Source organism: Dama dama, chromosome 14 (assembly GCF_033118175.1).
Source record: "Dama dama isolate Ldn47 chromosome 14, ASM3311817v1, whole genome shotgun sequence".
Lineage (NCBI taxonomy): Eukaryota > Metazoa > Chordata > Mammalia > Artiodactyla > Cervidae > Dama > Dama dama.
The window spans coordinates 28,297,874-28,317,988 of NC_083694.1; the positions used below are offsets into that span (position 1 = coordinate 28,297,874).

General features: G+C 42.1%; 1 pseudogene; it reads right to left on the reverse strand.

The window, feature by feature from the left end:
* Window positions 1-12,643: 12,643 nt before the first annotated feature.
* On the reverse strand, window positions 12,644-13,327 carry LOC133068826 (hypoxanthine-guanine phosphoribosyltransferase-like; annotated as a pseudogene).
* Window positions 13,328-20,115: the final 6,788 nt, after the last annotated feature.

Below are 20,115 nucleotides of genomic sequence, written 5' to 3' on the forward strand. Positions count from 1 at the left end.
GATGAGAACAGGGGCCTGAGAAGAGCTCTGGGACACCGCTGGAGTAGCCCTGAGCCTATGGTGGAAGTGCTCATTCACATCCCTGAGTTTACTGTAAAACAAGCACTGTCTCAAAACACAAAGAGAAAAGTAAAAAATAAACAGGAATCCCTGTCTCTCTGGTATTTATGTTCTAATGGGAGTGGAGAGGAAGCAGATGGTTAATAAATAATGAAAGCAAATTACATTAGTGAGGAATAAGTGTGACAGGGAAGAATAAAGCAGGAAATTGAATTTGCTATTATTAGAAAATTGAAACATTAAAAAGTAAAGTCTGGGTTGAATCAGTAAAAACTTTACACTTAAAAATAGACATAGGCTTCCCTGGTGGCTCAGTGGTAAGGAATCCACCTGCCAATGCAGGAGACATGGGTTTGATCCCTGATCTGGGAAGGCCCCACATGCCACAGAGCAACTAAGCTCGTGTGCCACAAACGTTGAGCCTGTGCTCCCGAGTCTGTGCTCCACAACAAGAGAAGCCACCCCAATGAGTGGCCCATGCACCACAGCTAGAGAGTAGCCCCCACTTGCCACAACGGGAAAAGAGCCCTCGCAGCAACAAAGACCCAGCACAGCCAAAAATAAATAAATGAATAATTTAAAAAATAGACATAAAGTAGGTGAGGTTACTGGGGCTTCCCTGGTAGCTGAGCTGCAAGAATCTGCCTGCAATGGAGGAAATCCTGATTTGATTCCTGGGTGGGGAAGAATCCCCTGGAGAAGGGATAGGCTACCCATTCCAGAATTCTTGGGCTTCCCTGGTGGCTCAGATGGTAAAGATTCTGCCTACAATGTGGGAGACCTGGGTTCGATCCCTGAGTTGGGAAGATCCCCTGGAGGAGGGCATGGCAACCCACTCTAGTATTCTTGCCTGGAGAATCCCCAAGGACAGAGGAGCCTGGCAAGCTGTATAGTCCATGGGGTCACAAAGAGTCGGACATGACTGAGCACCTAAGCATAGCACAGCATAGGTGAGGTTACTAGCCATATGAATAGTTCTGGGAAAAGTGTCTAAACAGAGGAAGCACATGTGCAGTCTTGGACATCTCCTTAACCTCAGGAGTGATAGATGTGGTCATCTCATCTCTTTGCTCCCCAGAGCTCAGCTCCTGCCATTAACTTTATCCTTGAGGTATCAGAGGAAACAAAACTCCAGTTCACTCCACTTGACGAACTCCAGTTATTCAATCCAGAGGCCCAACTACCTCCTACCTCAGTATGAGACCAAGTTTGTTTTATCCTAAGCAGCTAAAAAGATCGGTATGAGAAGGTCATAGCTGATTTTTGGTTGAAGTGGAGAGAGAGATCAGAAGTAAGGTTTTAGGCATGTTAAGTTTGAGAAGTTTCTCAGACAGCCACATAGAGATGCTCAGAAAGTATGTGGGATATCAGTTCAGTTCAGTCTCTCAGTCGTCTCCAACTCTTTGCGACCCTGTGGAATCACAGCATGCCAGGCTTCCCTGTCCAGCACCAACTCCCAGAGCTTGCTCATACTCATGTCCATCAGGTCGGTGATACCATCCAACCATCTCATCCTCTGTCATCCCCTTCTCCTCCTGCCTTCATTTTTAACCAGCATCAGGGTCTTTTCCAATGAGTCAGTTCTTCCCATCAGGTGGCCAGAGGATTGGAGCTTCACTTCAGCATCAGTCATTCCAATGAATAGTCAGGACTGATTTCCTTTAGGATGGACTGGTTTGATCTCCTTGCAGTCCAAGGGACTCTCGAGAGTCTTCTCCACAGTTCAAAAGCATCAATTCTTCGGCACTCAGCTTTCTTTATGGTCCAACTCTCACATCCATACATGGCTATTGGAAAAACAATAGCCTTGATTAGACAGACCTTTGTTGGCAAAGTAATATCTCTGCTTTTTAATACTGTGTCTAGGTTTGTCATAACTTTTCTTCCAAGGACCAAGTGTCTTTTAATTTCATGGCTGCAGTCACCATCTGCAGTGAATCTGGAGCCCAAGAAAATAAAGTCTGTCACTGTTTCCATTGTTTCCCCATCTATTTGTCATGAAGTGATGGGACCAGATGCCTTCATTTTTGAATGTTGAGTTTTAAGCCAGCTTTTTCACTCTCCTCTTTCACTTTCATCAAGAGGCTCTTTAGTTCTTCTTCACTTTCTGCCATAATGGTGGTATCATCTGCATATCTGAGATAATTGATATTTCGCCAGGCAATCCTGATAGTTCAGTTGGTAAAGAATCTGCCTGCAATGCAGTTTGATTCCTGGGTCAGGAAGATTTGCTGGAGAAGGGATAGGCTACCCACTCCAGTATTCTTGGGCTTCCCTTGTGGCTCAGCTGATAAAGAATCTGCCTGCAATTCGGGAGACCTAGGTTCAATCCCTGGGTTGGGAAGATCCCCTGGAGAAGGGAAAAGCTACCCACTCTAGTATCCTGGTCTGGAGAATGCCATGGACTGTATAGTCCATGGGATTGCAAAGAGTCAAACACAACTAAGCAACTTTCACTTTGACTTTCCTGGCAATCTTGATTCCAGCTTGTGCTTCATCCAGCCCAGCATTCTGCATGATGTACTCTGCATAGAAGTTAAATAAGCAGGGTAACAATATACAGCCTTGACATACTCCTTTCCCAATTTGGAACCAGTCCGTTGTTCCATGTCTGGTTCTAACTGTTGCTTCTTGACCTGCATACTGATTTCTCAGGAGGCAGGTCAAGTGGTCTGGTATTCCCATCTCTTTCAGAATTGTCCACAGTTTGTTGTGATCCACAGAGTCAGAGGCTTTAGCATAGTCAATGAAGAAGAAGTAGATGTTTTTCTGGAATTCTCTTGCTTTTTCTATGATCTAACAGATGTTGGCATTTGATCTCTTGTTCCCCTGCCTTTTCTAAATCCAGCTTGAACATCTGGAAGTTCTCAGTTTGTGTACTGCTGAAGCTTATACAAAGATCCATGTATCTATGTGTTTACTTATTACCTATAAACTTGTTTTAATTTTTAATTCAATGGTTTTGCATGATTATTTTTTTATATTGCTGTCTAATGAAACGTCTACTTTATTTTGTCTAATGTGAGTGAATCAGTAATTGGCCAATTAAAAAGCTCAAATTGGCAGATGCATAGCTGACTGTTCCTTTGAGATCAGTGCTCACAGATAGATGTAAACTACAGAAAAAAATCCTCATTTGATATTTTAAGGATTATGGTAATAAATATTTTCTAGAAATATTTAAGGCAAAAGGAGATGAGAGCAGCAGAGGTTGAGATGGTTGGATAAGACATTCAAAGGACATGAATTTGGGCAAACTCTAGTAGATAGTGAAAGACAGGGAAGCCTGGTGTGCTACAGCCCATGGGGTCGCAAAGAGCTGGATACAACTTAACAATAGAACAACAACAATAAATATTTTCTAGAACCTAAATTTTTCCTATGGAACAAATATAATTGGTAACATTAAATATCCAGATAAATATATGTTGTATTTTCATATGTAATTCAGTCATATATGCATGTAGTGGTATAGATTTTAGAAATACAATCCCATATTCCAAATTTCAAAAATGTTGATCTGTACTGAAAGAGATACGGTCTTGAGTTACTGGCCAATTGGCCACCTGAATCAATCAGTACTTACTGTAGAAAAAGACATATTTACAGCTTTTCAAGTCAAAGGTATCAAATATAGGGAATCAGACACTTATAAAATTGTTTAGGTACTAAAGAATTAAAAGCCAAGGGGAGAATTTGTAGGTTTCAAATTTTACTCATGAGTTTTGGGGCTTCCCTGTTGCCTCAGATGGTAAGGAATCTGTCTGAATTGCAGGAGACTTGGGTTCAAACTCTGGGTCAGGAAGATTCCCCCTGGAGAAGGAAATGAATACCCACGCCAGTATTCTTGCCTGAAGAATTCCACGGATAGAGGAGCCTGGTGGGCTCCAGTCCATGGGGTCACAGGGAGTTGGACACGACTGGGCGACTAATGCTTCACTTCACTTCTCACCTCACCACTTTGTCAAGATACTATCACCATTACTACTCCGGCCTTGTAAAGCCGGGCAAGTGCATGAGAAATAACCCAATATTGTTGGGGGGAAAAAAGACCCGGAACTCTTACTTATAGAAAAGCACAGAGTTCTGGCCGTTCAGCTGGAACCACCGTCTTCCAGTAATTCACCAAAATGACCGAAACGAAGGGAACGAGGGGACCACCTGTTATGTCTTCTCTGTGTGCTCAGTCGCTCAGCCGTGTCTCTTTGTGACCTCATGGACCGGAGCCCACCAGGCTCCTCTGTCCATGGGATTTCCCAGCAAGGATACTGGAGTGGGTTGTCATCTTCTTCTCCAGGAGACTCTTCCCAATCTAGAGACGGAACCCACATCTCCTGCACTGGCAGGCAAATTCTTCACCACTGAGCCACCTGGGAAACCCTAGGCCTTCAGGAAACATTGAATTCTTCCTTTGGCCACATACATGTGAGTCTACAAGAAAGCTGATATTGCAGACATCAAGGGAATGGGCACTGTTCAAAAAGGAATGCCCCACAAATGTCACCACAGCAAATCTGGAAGAGTCTACAATGTCACCCGGAATGCTGTTGCCATTGTAATAAACAAACAAGGGCAAGATTCTGGCCAAGAGAATTAATGTGTGATTGAGCATATTAAGCACTCTAAAACCCTAGGTTGCTTCTTGAAACATGTGAAGGAAGATGATAATAAAGAGGAAGCCATGGGACTTCCCTGGTGATCCAGTGGCTAAGATTCCACACTCCCTAGTCAGGGAGCCCAGGTTCAATACCTGCTCAGGGAACTAGATCCTCCATGTTGCAACTAAGAGCTGGCTAACTCAAATAATTAAATATTTAAAAGGAAAAAAAGAAGGAAGGCAAAGAGTAAGATTGTTGGGTTCAGTTGAAGTACCAGCCTGCTCCACCCAGAGACACACATTTCATGAGAACCAATGGAAAGGAGCCTGAATTGTTTGAATCCATTCCCTGTGAATTCATAGCATAACAGGTGTGAGAAAAAATAAAAGAGCTGGATGATAAAAAAACACATATAAAAACAAACAAACATGTACTTCTGCTCACCACTCATTTAAGTGAAAATGTCCTGAGAGAGTGAAACTCTCTCAAGGTAGAGATCCACAGTTGAATCAATCACTGTATCCATCTCTGGGGAATGGTTATGTCTTGTTTTTCCTAATGAAGATACACCGTTCTATGATAATTAGAGATAAAATTATAAGGTAGAGCTGCACCAACACATCTTACATGTAATATTTAAGAAGAAAGAAAATAATGGCTAATATATGCTAATTAAAATGAAGAATTTGCTGCTGCTGCTAAGTCACTTCAGTCGTGTCCTATTCTTAGCGACCCCATGGACTGCAGCCCACCAGGCTCCTCCGTCCATGGGATTTTCCAAGCAAGAGTACTGGAATGGGGTGCCATTGCCTTCTCTGAAGAATTTGCTAGCTATTTCTAAATGCTTAAAACTAGTAATGAGATGCTGGTGCTTTTAATTTCACTTTTCTACTACATAGTCTGTCTCTTTCTTGCCCTCAAATCATTTTTGTTGCTTATGATTATTTACTTGGTGAAAATGTCTCAGTAGCCCTACATGCACTAGTTTCAGGAGTCTTCACTAATTAGATAGGAAGTACAATGAAGTACCCTTTGGAAATCTTCTGGATTCCAGACCCACATCCCTTCATAACTGTTAGCAGGATCAGTCACTCCAACCACCATAGTAACCCACACAATTGCCTGCTGGTTTCAGAGCCATGAAGCACAAACTATCTAGTATGCAGTCTCAATGCTCAAATCAATCTAAATCCTCCCATATAGGTTCAGTTGAAATTTAAAGGTGATACTTCTTCCTAATTAATGCTCTAAATTTCACGTAAGACTTAGCTATGCTATTAATTCATTCACCTCTTAATTCTGGAACCAAAAGTATTAGATGGGGCTATAAAAATGGCTGTGTTCTGCTACTATAAAAATATAAAAAATCAGGACTTCCCTGGTGGTCCAGTGGCTAAGACTCCACACTCCCAAAGGAGGAGGCCTGAGTTCAATCCTTGATCGGAGAGCTAGATCTTGCTACATGCCACAACTAAAGATCCCACATGCTGCAACTAAGATGAAAGATCTTGTATTGAAAACTAAGACCTGACCCAGCCAAATAAAATAAGCACATGTTTTAAAAAATAAGTAAAAGGTCACTTAAGGGTGATTGAAATGCGCTTTTTATCACATTGCTTGAAAGCTCTTTTTATCACATTTTGACTGAGAATTTAAATTCCCAAACTAGTAATTTCCCACTTACAGGCTATTCCATGTTGACAAAGTCAACCAGTCCACCATCAAGTCTTGTAGTGATTAATCTTTCATACTGTTTCTTTTATAACAGCTAGTTTACCTCCCTAACTAACCCATGCCTTCAAAGGGCACATTATTCAGGGACACATAATAATTGAAGGAGTTATTTGCAATTTCATACCATGGAAAACCAGTATATATTTTCCACTTAGGACCTTCCAAAACAATCTGCAGAAGTAAAACAACTTCCAGCTGCCATTTTTGATGATCTAGTTCTTGGAAACATTTTTGATTCTTTATTCTATTTTATTCAAGTCGTGTAAAGAAGCCAAAAACCTCTAAGTATTTCAAGCAAGCAAAAGTTAACATAGAGAATTGGTACTTATAAAACCATTAGAAGTATTAGATGAATGAAAATCTCCAGATTGCTTTTTGAGTTTTTTAGCTGTGATTGAAATAATCAGCAATTTACTGTTAGGATAAATGTTATAAAATGACTGGAAATCTTCACTGATTACTGAGACCTCCATGAATATTTGTGGAGTTAAGGGAGAATAGGGGCTTCCCACACTGGTAAAGAATCTGCTTGCCAATGCAGGAGACATGGGTCCGATCCCTGGGTCAGGAAGATCCCCTGGAGAAGGAAATGGCAACCCACTCCAGTATTCTTGCCTGGAAAATTCCAGAGACAGAGGAATCTGGTGGGCTACAGTCCGTGGGGTAGAAAAGAGTCAGACACAACTGAGGACAGCACATACAAAGGAGAATAACTTGCAGGACCTGTAATGTGTGATTATAGGACTCACCCAGAAGGAAAGGAAATAATTCCACTGAAATAAAAGGAAAAAGAAAAGACATCAATATAGACGTCCACCTCAGGGTTTTGATGTAATGAACATGGAAAATATGATACAGATTGTTGCATTTTGATTCACATTTTTATGGATACCCTCTAAATGATACAATATGAAAAATAGTTAACCTTGAGAAAGTTAGAGCAAACATTATCTCTCTTCTCCCACAACTTACAGTCTAGGGAGAAATATAGATGAGTAAGCAGAGTATCTAGGGACACTTTTCTAGATTCATGAACCGATCCTTCTCACCCCTGGCTCTGGAAGAGCCAAGAAGGCAGGGGCAAAGGGCCCTAAGGAAATAAACCACTTGTAGACTGAAAATTTCAAGACATTGCTGAAAGAATTATATAAGACTCATTAATTGGAATGACATGCTATGTTCATACACTGGAAGACAACATTGTTGACATTTCCATATTACCCAAAGTGATGTACAAATTCACTGCAACACCTAACAGAACTCCAAAGCCATTTAAAAACAAGTGGAAAAAAAACATTCTTAAAATACATATGGAACCACAAAGGGCCCCAAAGAGCCAAAACAGTCTTGACAGCAAAGAACAAAGGTGGTGGTTTCACGTGTCCCGACTTCAAAATATCATGAAGTCTGTAAAAATTGAAACAGAATGATACTGGCATAGAAACAGGCAGATAGATCCATGGACCAGAATGAAGAGTTCCCAAATAAACTCACACATACGTGGCCAAGTGATAATCTCTGAGTATCTAAGATAACACAATGGGGAAAGGATAGTCTCTTCAACAGCATCAGAATGAAAAGGCAACATATTTGCAATCCTTATACCTTAAAAAGACGACTTACACCCCAAATACATAAGAACTACTACAACTCACTTGAAAAAATATTTTTTTAATGAACAAAAGAGTTGGATATATATTACTCCAAAGAAGACATACAAATAGCCAACAGACATTTGAAAAGTTACTCAGCATCACTAATCATCATGGAAATGCAAATCAAAACCCCAGTGAGATATCACCTCACACTTGCTAGGATGTGTATTATAAAGAAAAAAAAAAATTTAACATAGTAAAGTTGGCAAAGAAGTGGAGAATTAGAACTTTTGTCTGCTGTTGATGGGAATGTAAAATGGTGAATCTGTTATGGAAAACAGTATGGAGGTTCTTCAAAACATAACAAAAGAAGTCCCACTTCCAGGAATATAACCAAATGGAACGAAATCGTTATAGCAGAGAGATACCTGTCATTCCATGTTCATTGCAGCATTTTAAGCACTAGCCAAGAAGGGTCAATCTTGGGTGCAGTGGGAAGCCAGAAACTCACAGGTGTGTGGAGATGGTCGCTGCATTGAGAGAACGCAGCAGGCAGAGCTCCCAATCCTGGCCCAGTCTCAGAGCACACCCATCCTTGCCCTGGACGGGCGGGTATGTTTATGTAAACTATTAATATTTCCAAGCCATTGTCTGGAGACTGGGACACATTTGTTGGCATACACTGTTCCCCAGAAGTGCTCCAGGGCTTAAGTCTGCACAGCCTGAAAAGCCTTATAAATACCCTATCTGCAACACTCCTACCTGAAAAGCCTTATAAATACCCTATCTGCAACACTCCTACCTGAAAAGCCTTATAAGTACCCTATCTGCAACACTCCTATTGCCACAAACAAGAGGAAAGATGAGATGGTAAACACAAAGAGCTATGTATTCCTCTGCAAGAAGCTACTCACAGGTTTGTATTTACAGACAACATCTTCCGTGTGATTTCAGGCCCTTGGGTAACTGTAAGCTATTTGGAAGACCCCCAGGGGTTAGTCCTGTGCAAATGAGCAGCCCTAAGATTTCCACCTCCCTCAAAACAATCATTTTCTTTCTTCTAGGCCCTTTGATTCATTAGTAAGGTGACCATATGTCCTAGTTTGCATGGGACAACCCCTGTTTGCATCTACTGTCCTGGAGTAAGTAGAACAGCTCCAAAGTATCCTATTTTGTTCCATAAATTGTAGACCATCCTCTCACTTAGCCATACCTGTGTTTCAAGTTAATTCTGTCCTCTAGTGGTTAGAAAGTCTCATTACACATATCCCTGACGCAGATGGCCCTGGAGGAGGACCCTCTGGGGTAACATCTGTACAGGTAACATCTGACGTTACCTGCAGGGGTGTGAGGGACAAGAGAGGAGAGCGGAGAGAGGAGAGGCTACCTTGGAAAGTGGAGCTGGTGTCTACACCCCAAGAGAGAGGTGAGTCCCTCAACTCCAGAGGGACTCTCATGATTATCAATAAACATCCACTGGGAAGGCAGACGGCAGGTTACAAAGACAAAATAAGCCAGGTTCCCAGACCCCAAGAAACTTCTAATTGAGTTGAGAAGACATAGAAAAATAAACAACAGCACAAGATCAAGTGTGCCAGGCCCTTGCAGGAGTTTATTTATTGAATCGTTTATTCATTCAACAAACATGAATTGAAATATCCCGAGCTCCATGCTAGAGATATTTGTCGTCTAGACTGGTATAAACTCCAGACAGAAGATGCAATGTATCAGAGCTGTGGTGGGTTCATTGGGTCTTATTCCAAAGTTGCCTTGCAAGGTTCTCATGAAATTAACTTTTTTTCTCAGTTTTACAGAACATTTTATTATTATTTTAACTTTATTGAAGTATGTGGAATTTAAAATAAGACACAAATCAATGAAACAAAAACAGACTCACACCATAAAACAGACTCACACCATAGAGCAGACTTGTGGTTGCCAAATGAGAGAGGGAGTTGGGGAGGGAAGGATTGGAGTCTGGGATTAGCAGAGGCAAATTATTACATATAGGATGGATAAACAATAAAGTCCAGTTGTATAGCACAGGGAACTATATTCAATATCCTTTAACAAGCCACAATGGAACAGAGTATGAATATATACAGGTATGTGTGTGTTAAGTAGCTTTAGTCGTGTCTGACTCTTTGTGACCCTATGAACTACAGCCCACCAGGCTCCTCTGTCCATGGGATTTTCCAGGCAAGAAATGTTGCCATTTCCTCCTCCTGAGGATCTTCCCAACCGGGAGTAAACCCATGCCTCTTATGTCTGCTGCATTGGGAGGCGGGTTCTTTACCACTAGCACCACCTGAGAAGCCCCCATATATGTATGTATGACTCAATATAACTGAGTCACTTTGCTGTACAGAAGAAATCAACAACTTCACTTATTTTTGCATGATGGTAAATAGCATTCAACCTAACATATTGACCCAGGCATTGGAGAAGAATGAAAGCTCATTGGTTTGCACTGGAAGAGGCAGCACTGGAGCTGTGATGTGGGAGGAAGTGATACGGCTGGAATGGGGAGCTTTTTTCCATCCTGGAAACCTAGCCTGTCAACACCATAAGTGGAACTTCCCATCTTACTGATCTCTGAATGCCCAAGGTGCCAGGTACTGAGTAATATTTCGGTAAATGAATAAATGCAAGAATATTACCACAACTTCAAACTATTAACTAAAGAACCCTCATGCCAACTGTGAAAACTGGGGGGCCTGAGGGAGGGCCTAGTCTAGCTGCTTAACCATTTTGAAGTCTTAATCACGTGAATTTGCTTCTCCTAGAGAATGGGGCCAAGACCGTGTTTTTGTTCTAACTCTGAACTCCGGGCATGGGAAGCAATCACCATCTCTGCTGACCTAGACAAATCAGAGGCTTTCTGGGATCCCAGCTTCAGTGAAAAGCTGAGCTACTGTAAGTGGTGTAGATGGAAACGACAATGAATCTTTGTCCAATTTAAAATGCTGATTAACAAGCTCCCAGGGCTACCCACGGGCACTCCCTGGGGAGGTGATCCTTCTGGGGGAAGGGGTGACTCAGGTCATACTTTTGCATAATTGGGTCTACTTGCTTCCTTGAGGGTTTGAGGGATTCTTGGTCAATTGCTGAGCCGTATCTGGAAGACTCCCCGTGTTCCACCTACCTCCTTCCCCTGCTGGTCACCTGTTCAGCCACTGACTTGATGGAGAAGACCTAGGTCACTCAGAATGACCTCAGGTGCCTCTAACCTTTCTTCTCTGTCCCTCACCCTCACTTCTCTTCTCTGCAGCAGTTGGGGCCTGCCTCTGAGCCCTCGGTCCCTTTCTCTCCCTCCTCTTCTGGGCAGCACAGGCAATCAATCATTCCTCTCCCTCATCCTCAGTCCCTCCTCCCCACACACCTTCTCTTATCTGCACACTTCTCTTGACCTTGCTGTTCTTTCCAGTTACCTCCTCTTTCTTTTTAATTTCAAACTTACTTTTTTCTGTTTGAAAAGCATTATCTGTATATTAGAGAAATTTGGAAAATACAAAAAGGTATCAGAAGGAAAAAGATTATCTATTATTCCACAACCATGAGATGACCACTTTTAAATTAACTGTCTATTGATGCCTAAATTCCTGTGTGTGTACAACGTACACCTTCATAAACTTGGTGGCATGTGCATTCACTGTTATAAAATAATTTCCCATTTAATGTATCTTGGACATTTTGTCATATGATATTGTTAAAATAAATATTTTACGATTGCTATCTAAAAATGACTGTATTTAACCAATTTTTATTAGATATTTAATGTTTTCTATCTTTTTTCTTTTAAAAGAGTCAGTTATTATTTTAAGAATTTTTATACTGAAGAGTTCAAAAGAGGTGAAAGTAAGTGTTACTCATTCAGTCATGTTAAACTCTTTGTGACCTCATGGACTATAACCTGCCAGGCTCCTCTGTGCGTGGGATTCTCCAGGCAAGAATACTGGAGTGAGCTGCCATTTCTTACTCCAGGGGATCTTCCTGACCCAGGGATCAAGCCCATGTCTCCTACACTGCAGGCAGATTCCTCACTGTCTGAGCCACCATCAAAAAATGGTAGGTTTTTAAAAATTTATTGATCTGTATTTAAAAGGCACTTTTGACAAAGATTCACTGGAAATAACCTGAACAAGCAGGAGAATAGTTATTACTACTGAAACCTACAAAAATAGTTCCAGGACAGACAGTTTATCTGATATAATAACACCTCTAAATACTGTCATTGATATAAAACACTGGTTCTCACTTTTCTAAACACACAGTGGTATAATTAATAATATTAAATCACTTCTATTCTTTATTCAGTATATAAAAATTAAAATATCAATTAAAAATGAACATATCCTCCTCTTTAAATGTTTCTCACAGATATAATTTCAATATTTTTATTCAATAGTGGTGTGGTTTAAGAGATTTTTCATTCCTGAGTCCAACAACAATCCACCTCAAAGGGAACTGACAGTCTATAGGCTCACAGTGCAAATAAAAGAGTTCAGGAGTGCAGCAACAGACATTTCTACAATACAAAACAGATGAAATTCTTAGAAGATATATGCAATAAGCTCTGCTAAGCAGCTGGCCACAGAACTAGAAGATGTAGTAATTTTACTGGTGATTTCCTTGGGACTCCAGATGTTATCAAACTCAGCCTGAACTCTCAGCTTCAGATTTGTATTTTGCTTTTCCAGTTTCACTAATGACACAAACATGATTCAAATTCCTGAGGTATTCATTATAGTCAAGGGCATACCGTACGACAAACTTGTTTGGAATTTCAAATCCAACAAAATCTGGTCTATGGCCAATGCTTCGAGGGGTCCTTTTCACCAGCAAGCTGGCAACCTCGACTATCTTTGGATTATGCTGTTGGACCAAGGATTAGCAAGGTTTGCATTATTTTGCCCATGTCAATTATATCTTCAACAGTCAAGACTTTCTTTCCAGCCAAAGTTGAGAGATTATCTCCACCAGTGACTTTGATGGCGCCTGTTGACTGGTCATTACAATAGCTCTTAAAGAATCTAGTCTGATAAAATCTACAGTCATAGGAATGAACCTATCACTATTTCTGTTCGGTGCTTTAATGCAGTCCAGCAGGTCCGCAAAGAATGTATGGCCCGCCTTGGGCACACAGAGGGCCACGACGTGGTGGCCTCCCATATTCTCCATCACATCTCGGGCCAGCTTTTCTGTCCTGTCCAGAAGGAGTCCATGAAGAATAAACACCTTTTCCAAGTCCTCAGCATAATGGTTAGGTACACAAAATAAATCTAGGTCATAACCTGGTTCCTCATCACTAATCATGACGCAGGGGCTGCGGCTTGCCATAACAGATTTGGCTGGTGCACGGGCCGCGGGCAGCCTGGCAAGGAGGTGGCAGGGCAGTGCGGGGGAAGCCAGAGGGCCCACCTGGTGCTCTTCCTAGTGTCTGCTGTTTTCTGCTGTCTTAACTGTGGCCATCGTTTATTATTTATGGGAATAAATTCCTAGAAATATAACTATAGGTGTATGTCAACATTTTTCAGGCATTTGCTATTTTATCAAATTATGAGCCAAAACATTTGCATAAATGTGTATTCTCCCATCAACTCTGTATTTGCCTTTTCTGAGCACCCCCTGGGGATATTCTCTCCCTCAATGGGGTACTGCCATTTTAGAAAGCAATTGCTTTCCCTGTGCTATACAGTAAAAGAATATGGAAAAATAACATATATATATATGTATGAATAACTGAGTCACTCTGGTAGACAGCAGTAATTAACACAACATTGTAAATCAACTATAATTTTTTAAAAAGTTGCTAATTGAGCAATGTTCTCTATCTCCAGGTTTTCCGTGTTTTCACCACCTATTTATTTTTTTAATCTCTTGCAATGTGACTTCTGGTCTCAGAGCTTTTCTAATCCAAAAGTCTTTTTCAGACTTGATTCTTCTTGTTCCTTTGATTTATTTCTTAACCTCTTGAGGCTCTGCGTGCCATGCAGCCTGGAACCCTGAAGTTAGACCTCCCCCTATGGGGCTCCACAGCCCTCTAGCAGACTTCTCGCTGGCAGCCTCTCTCAGTGAGCTTGAGATTCTGGACTTTGGGGCAAACTTTAATACACCCCACATCCAGATGGATGGATGGATGGATGGATGGATGGATGGATCATAAACCTGTGTCCTCTCCTTAGTCTCTGGCTCTTCCTACACCTTTGGCTTTCCTGTTCAGACTACAAACACCTCTGTCTCCCTCTACCGCCACCATCAATAGTCTCCTCTGCTCCAGTTGGGGGTGACATCTCTAGGGCTGGATCGTAGCTCATGTCTCTACCCAGAGACTCAATCCTGAGACCTGGACAATTCTACGTCTGTTGAACGTCTTCTTCTGGATGTCTGTCCAGTTCATCAACTCCTGTCAACAACTTTGATATCAAATTCAAAGTCTCCCTCTTTCTCTAAGACCCTCTTCCTTATTTCCTCTACTTTTGTTTGTGGCTAAATGGACCATGACACACGTGACTCCTCTTCCCCTCTTGCTCTCTGTGTAGCACCTATTGTCTACCAAGCCCCCTAGGAGAACATCTTCCTGGTGGGTTTCTCCCTCTGCAGCCTTCTTGCCAGTCTTACAGCCACTGCTTTAGCTCAAGCCGTCATCTTCTCTTCTCTGGACAATCTCATTAACTTCTTTGCTACTGATACCCTTCGCCTAACCTCTTCCTGCTCCAATTCAGCCCATACTCTCAGTGGTTACCAAAGGCTCTTACCTGAGCCATCTCCTTGAAGCATTTCTAATCATCTAAATTATCTGCTTAAGATTTGTCACTAGTCAGTAGTTTCTCACTGACCACAGAATACCCACCTTAACCTCTTCAGCCTATCTTATAAAAACACTTTCAGTTTTAGCTTTGGTCTTTACTCTTAGCCTAAACTCCCACCCCACCCAGCAAAGCTCAATCTGATACGGTCACTCACATGTTACAGGAAGGTGCCTTACTCTTCCCCATCGATACATCTTTGTTGATGTCATTCTTTCCAATTGATTTACCATGCTTCAGGGACCAGATTAAATCTTACATCTTCCACAGAAACAGCCCTCATTCTTAAAAAAATTAAGTGACCCTTTACCTTCTGAATTCTTACATCATTTACAAGTAACATACTTGAACATCCTTGTGTAGGTTTGTCTGGCACGGAGGAAGTTTCCTGAGATGAAGGCTGGAGGCTGGAGGGACTGGGATCAGCTAATCACTACACACTCCTAGTACTTACCACAAAATGCCTTAATAATGCTAACGTTTACTGGGTATTTACATGAGAAAGCATATTGTATGCATTGCCTCATTTAATTTTCACAGTACGTGAGGCAAACTGGTAGCTATATAGGAGGGACTTAAGGGCTTCGGTCTAACTGGAAGCAGAAAATGACAAGTAAACATGTTGTTTTTACTTAGATTTTTATACAGATTCAAGGTGGCTTTGGAGGATGCTGAGAGCAGTTATGGAAAAGAGGGACAAAATCTTCCCAGCCTACCACCTGGAAATGCAAACTGCTAAGGTAGGAGTTATTCTTATGCTCATTACACAAATGAGAAAATTGATGCTTAGAGAGGTTGAGTGACTTGCCCAAGGTCACACAGCTGACCCAGGTGGAGCTGGACCTTGAGCTCAGTCCTTGTGACGACAAAACCCAGGCTTTATGGCATCATCATTATCGCAGTACAGCTTGTCTTACCAAAAGTTTCCCTCTTTGGAGGTGGGATTTTGCTTTTTTTACAAAATTATTTTTCCCAAATCAATGATCACAATGCTTACCATGTAGTTGGAGCCCAGTGATTGTTATTTGAATGGATGAGTAAATGAATAGGGAGTGAATACAAGAGACAAAGCCATCATAGTAGCCTTTTTCTTTTTATACTCAGATTACTATCCTCAGAAAATCCAGTGATCCTCTTATGTCCAGAAACTCCCCTTGTCCCTTCTTGGATATAGAGTCTATGTTTGCCTGCATACATTGGTGTAAATACATTGGCTGGCCTGGTCAATGCTAAGATTTCCTGGATGAAGTAGTGTGGATATAATGATACTCATAACTACTAGATAAGACAACAACAGCATTTTAAAAAGCTAAGATTGTTGCATGACTCACAGCTATCAAGCATCCTTTATTCCTCTAAGGGAAGGAACCATTTCCTGTAATTTTCAAAAAAGCTTATAATAAAGAGAAGCCATGTATTTAAAAAAGGCTACGATTGGCTTCTTGTTTAGCAGCTTTAATTATGTAGCTGTACAATTACTCCTTCAAGCATAACTTGGCTAGCTCTGTTACTGAATTTGATCTTTTACAACTCTGGGCTGGATGTGTGCTAAAGTGTACTGTCTATCTGGGATACAGTAAAATCTCGGGATTTTGTTATGGACTGAACTGTGACCTTCCGAAATTCTTATATTGAAGTGCTAACTCCTGTACCTCAGAATGTGATTATTTTGAAATAAGGCCTTTAAAGAGATAATAAAGGTAAAATGAAGTTAAATGGGTGGGCCCTAATCTATTATAACTGAAGTCTTTATAAGAAGAAGAGATGAAAACATAGACACAAGGACTTACCCAGTGATCAAAACTCCGTTTTCCAATGCAGGGGGCGGGGGTTCAATCCCTGTTCAGGGAACCAAGATCCCACATGCCACAAGGTGTGACCAAAAATTAAAAGTAAGTAAATAAAAAATTTGCATGTATGCACTTCCACTTACCACCTCACTCTTCTAGACTCCCTCAAATTGTATGTAATCATTTTATATTGTTAAGTTAGACTTGTTCCCATTATGGCTTGCAATTGTAATTATCTATTATTTTTTTTGTCTGGCTATTGATTGTGAAAACTGATAAACATGTTTTACTATCGTGGGAAAAAAACAAACCAGGGACTTCCCTGGCAGTCCTGTGATTAAGACACACTTCCACTGCAGGGGGCGCAAGCTTGATCCCTGGTGAGGGAACTCAGATCCCACATGCCACGTGGCCTAAATAAATAAAATTTTAAAAAAACAGACACACAGAAGGAAGACTATCTGAAGACAGGGAGAAAGCAGTCCTCAGCTAACCTAAGGAGAGAGGCCTCAGAAGAAATAAAACCTGCTGACACCTTGATCTTGGACTTCTAGCCTCCAGAACGGTGAGGAAATAAATTTCTGTTGTTTAAGCCACACAGTCTGTGGTACTTGGTTATGGCAGGCTAGCAAACTAATACAGATATTAAGGTCTTGATGCAGGAAAAAACCTGGAGGCCATCCAGTCCATCCACCCTTAGGATTCTTGCTTTCACCACTTCACATCCCCCTCATCTTTCTAACAGTGTTTTTCTTTGAACATCTCCTCTTTGAAGATCTCCTCACCTTCATAAGACGCTTATTTCATTTCAGGCAGCTTTGACTAACCGTGAGCTTTGCGGTTCTTTGTTCCATCAAATTCTGAAGGCAGCTCTGCAAGTGTGCTATAACCAGCACAGAGCAGAGAACTGGCACAGTCTCTTTGCAGGCTGGGTTCCCTGGGATGCAGACTCTGAAGTGGAGTTTAGGGGCAGGATGTTTATAAAGGAGCATCCTCAAGATCAACACCTGTGGAAGAGAGGGGGCCAAAGCAGGAGTGGGCAGAGGGAGACGTGGACCTGAGTACAGCCCCAGCCACAGCCTTGCAGAACCCACAAGGGTCTCTGGCTTTGACTCATCATTGGATGTGGCCCCCTGGGTGGGGTTGTGATCTTGAGAGGCAGCTCATGGAAGCTGAGGGAATTCCTGATGCAGAAGAGACCTGTATGCAGAAGAGTAGCCTCTCAGTCAGGGTCTAGCCTGTGGAATCTCTTATCTGAGGGTGAACAATGTGAGCCTGCCATGGAGTTTATTTATGAAACAAACTCACTCACAGAGCTTCCTTGAGCAGCTATCTCTAGGAATCTCTATAGCTCAACTAGAACTGGAGCTGGGTCACCAAGTAATCTTACCATAGCACCCCAGCAGTTAAGGCAACAAGTCTGGGCAGGCTCTGGAAGCACACCACTGTGTTTACCACAGAAGCCTGGGTTTACAAACGACATTTGTAATGAATGTAGTCTAAGGCATGCTATTAGCATATGGAAACACATACCACTACTGGCTTTTAATGACTGTGCAGGCATGCTAAGTCACTTTGGTCGTGTCTGACTCTTTGCAACCCTATGGGCTGTAGCCCACCAGGCTCCTCTGTCCATGGGGATTTTCCGGGCAAGAACACTGGAGTGGGCTGCATGCCCTCCAGGGGATCTTCCCCACCCAGGGATCGAACCCACATCTCCTGCAGCTCCTGCATTGCAGGAGGATTCTTTACTCCTGAGCCACCAGGGAAGCCCTAATGACTGTCCACTGAACCCTTAATTTTTTTTTATTTCTTCCTGCCCAGATCCTGGAACTCAAAGGACCTGTGAGACTAGTTTTCTTAGAATAAAATTAAAAAAAATTTTAATTTTGTAACCTGTACCTGCTTCTTCCCTCGTCCTCACCAAGCGCCTCCCAAATAATACTCCACTTGCACAAGAATTTTATTAGGCAGTGACTGGGGAGACTGCACTAGACTGATTTCTTTAATAAGAGATTTGTATTGCAAAGGGCAATACATTCCATTTAATGAATTAGGAAAAAATTTTCTTTGTCTGCAATGTCAAAAGTCTTGGGAACATTTGTGTGAAACTGATTGCTTTCAATTTATTCATGTGATGTTTCTGACTCTTACTGCCCAGTGAAATGGCCTGGAAGGCCTTCCATTAATCTGTTTTTATGGGAGCAAAGGGTAATGTGAAAGACAATGTTTCTGCAGAAGTAGGAGAGGAGCCAAAGCAAACACTCCCAAACAGAATCAACCCAAATGACTGGAAGGGGGATATAAGGGGAAAAAGATAGCTGAGCATGTGGTCCAGAGTGGGACCATGCCCAGAGAATCCTGGGCCTTCTGATACAGGGAGCTTGAAGCCACATGTGCAAGCAGGGAGGGGTGATCTCTACTTGTTTTGCTCTACGACCCTGCACTCTATTTTCAAGACACACATAGGGGTCTTTAAAAAAGCCAAAACAATCCTATTACATTTAAATTCTAAAAACTGCCCTACCTTGCCCTGCCCTCCCTTCTCTTTGCTCTTCTCTTCTTTCCTGTAATCATAGGAACAGAGCCGCACAGACCTGGACTTACAGCATTTATGCAGAGTCACCATCAATCTACATGAATCTAATTCCCATGGGCTTTGATGAAAAAACGCTTTCTGTCTGCAGCCTTGATTGGTAGATAAGAGTCAGAAGGTTGGCTCTGCTTGGCAGGGGAATTGGTGGGCAAGGAGGAGGTTGCAAGCCCTGATTGGAGGAAAGACGAGGAGATGAGGGCCTGCCTCTGATTGATAGGGGAGCCTACCATTTGCAAACCCTTGACTGGTGGAGAGGAAGGAGGAGTCACGCTCTGATTAGCTGGGAGTTCTCTGGGTGTAAGCCATGTTTACCTCTGTGCCTCTGACAACTGGTATTGCCTGTTTCAAACCTCTTGTTCCCAGCTCTCCATCTCTCCAGCATGGGGTCCACTTTGGAATCTATCTGGGTGCTAATCCCTTCTCACCCCAGAGGGGTGCTGCTGCTGAATCCTCACCTGCCATGCTGTCAGCCTCCCCAGGTTGTAAGGAGGGCTGTCTCCAAGCCACCAACTCTGCACTTTTTTCAAGGGCAAGGGTCCAGCTTGCCCCCAATGATCACTGTTGCAGAAAGCATGACAGGCATTGAAATAGCATGTCAGTAATTCTCTTTGAAACTTACTAGAAAATATGAAAAATAATGCACCTCACCTCCTTGTCCCCATCTGTAGATTTAGAAACATTACCAAAGAAAGCAAAAGGTTTTCTCCCCAGTGCCTGACTCCTCATTGGTTTAACTGACTTTGAGGACATGCATTAACAGCTGCTGACGACAGGCTTTGTGCCCTTCCCAGCCCCAACTTCCATCCTCTTCTCCAGCGGTCCATGTGTTTTCATGAGGTCTTCAGGCTCAGATTGGTGTACCCACCAAACATTCCTCCTTGTAATCATGTGAGGCAAGAGCTGATGTCTCAGAAAGGCATCTGGAAATTGAAA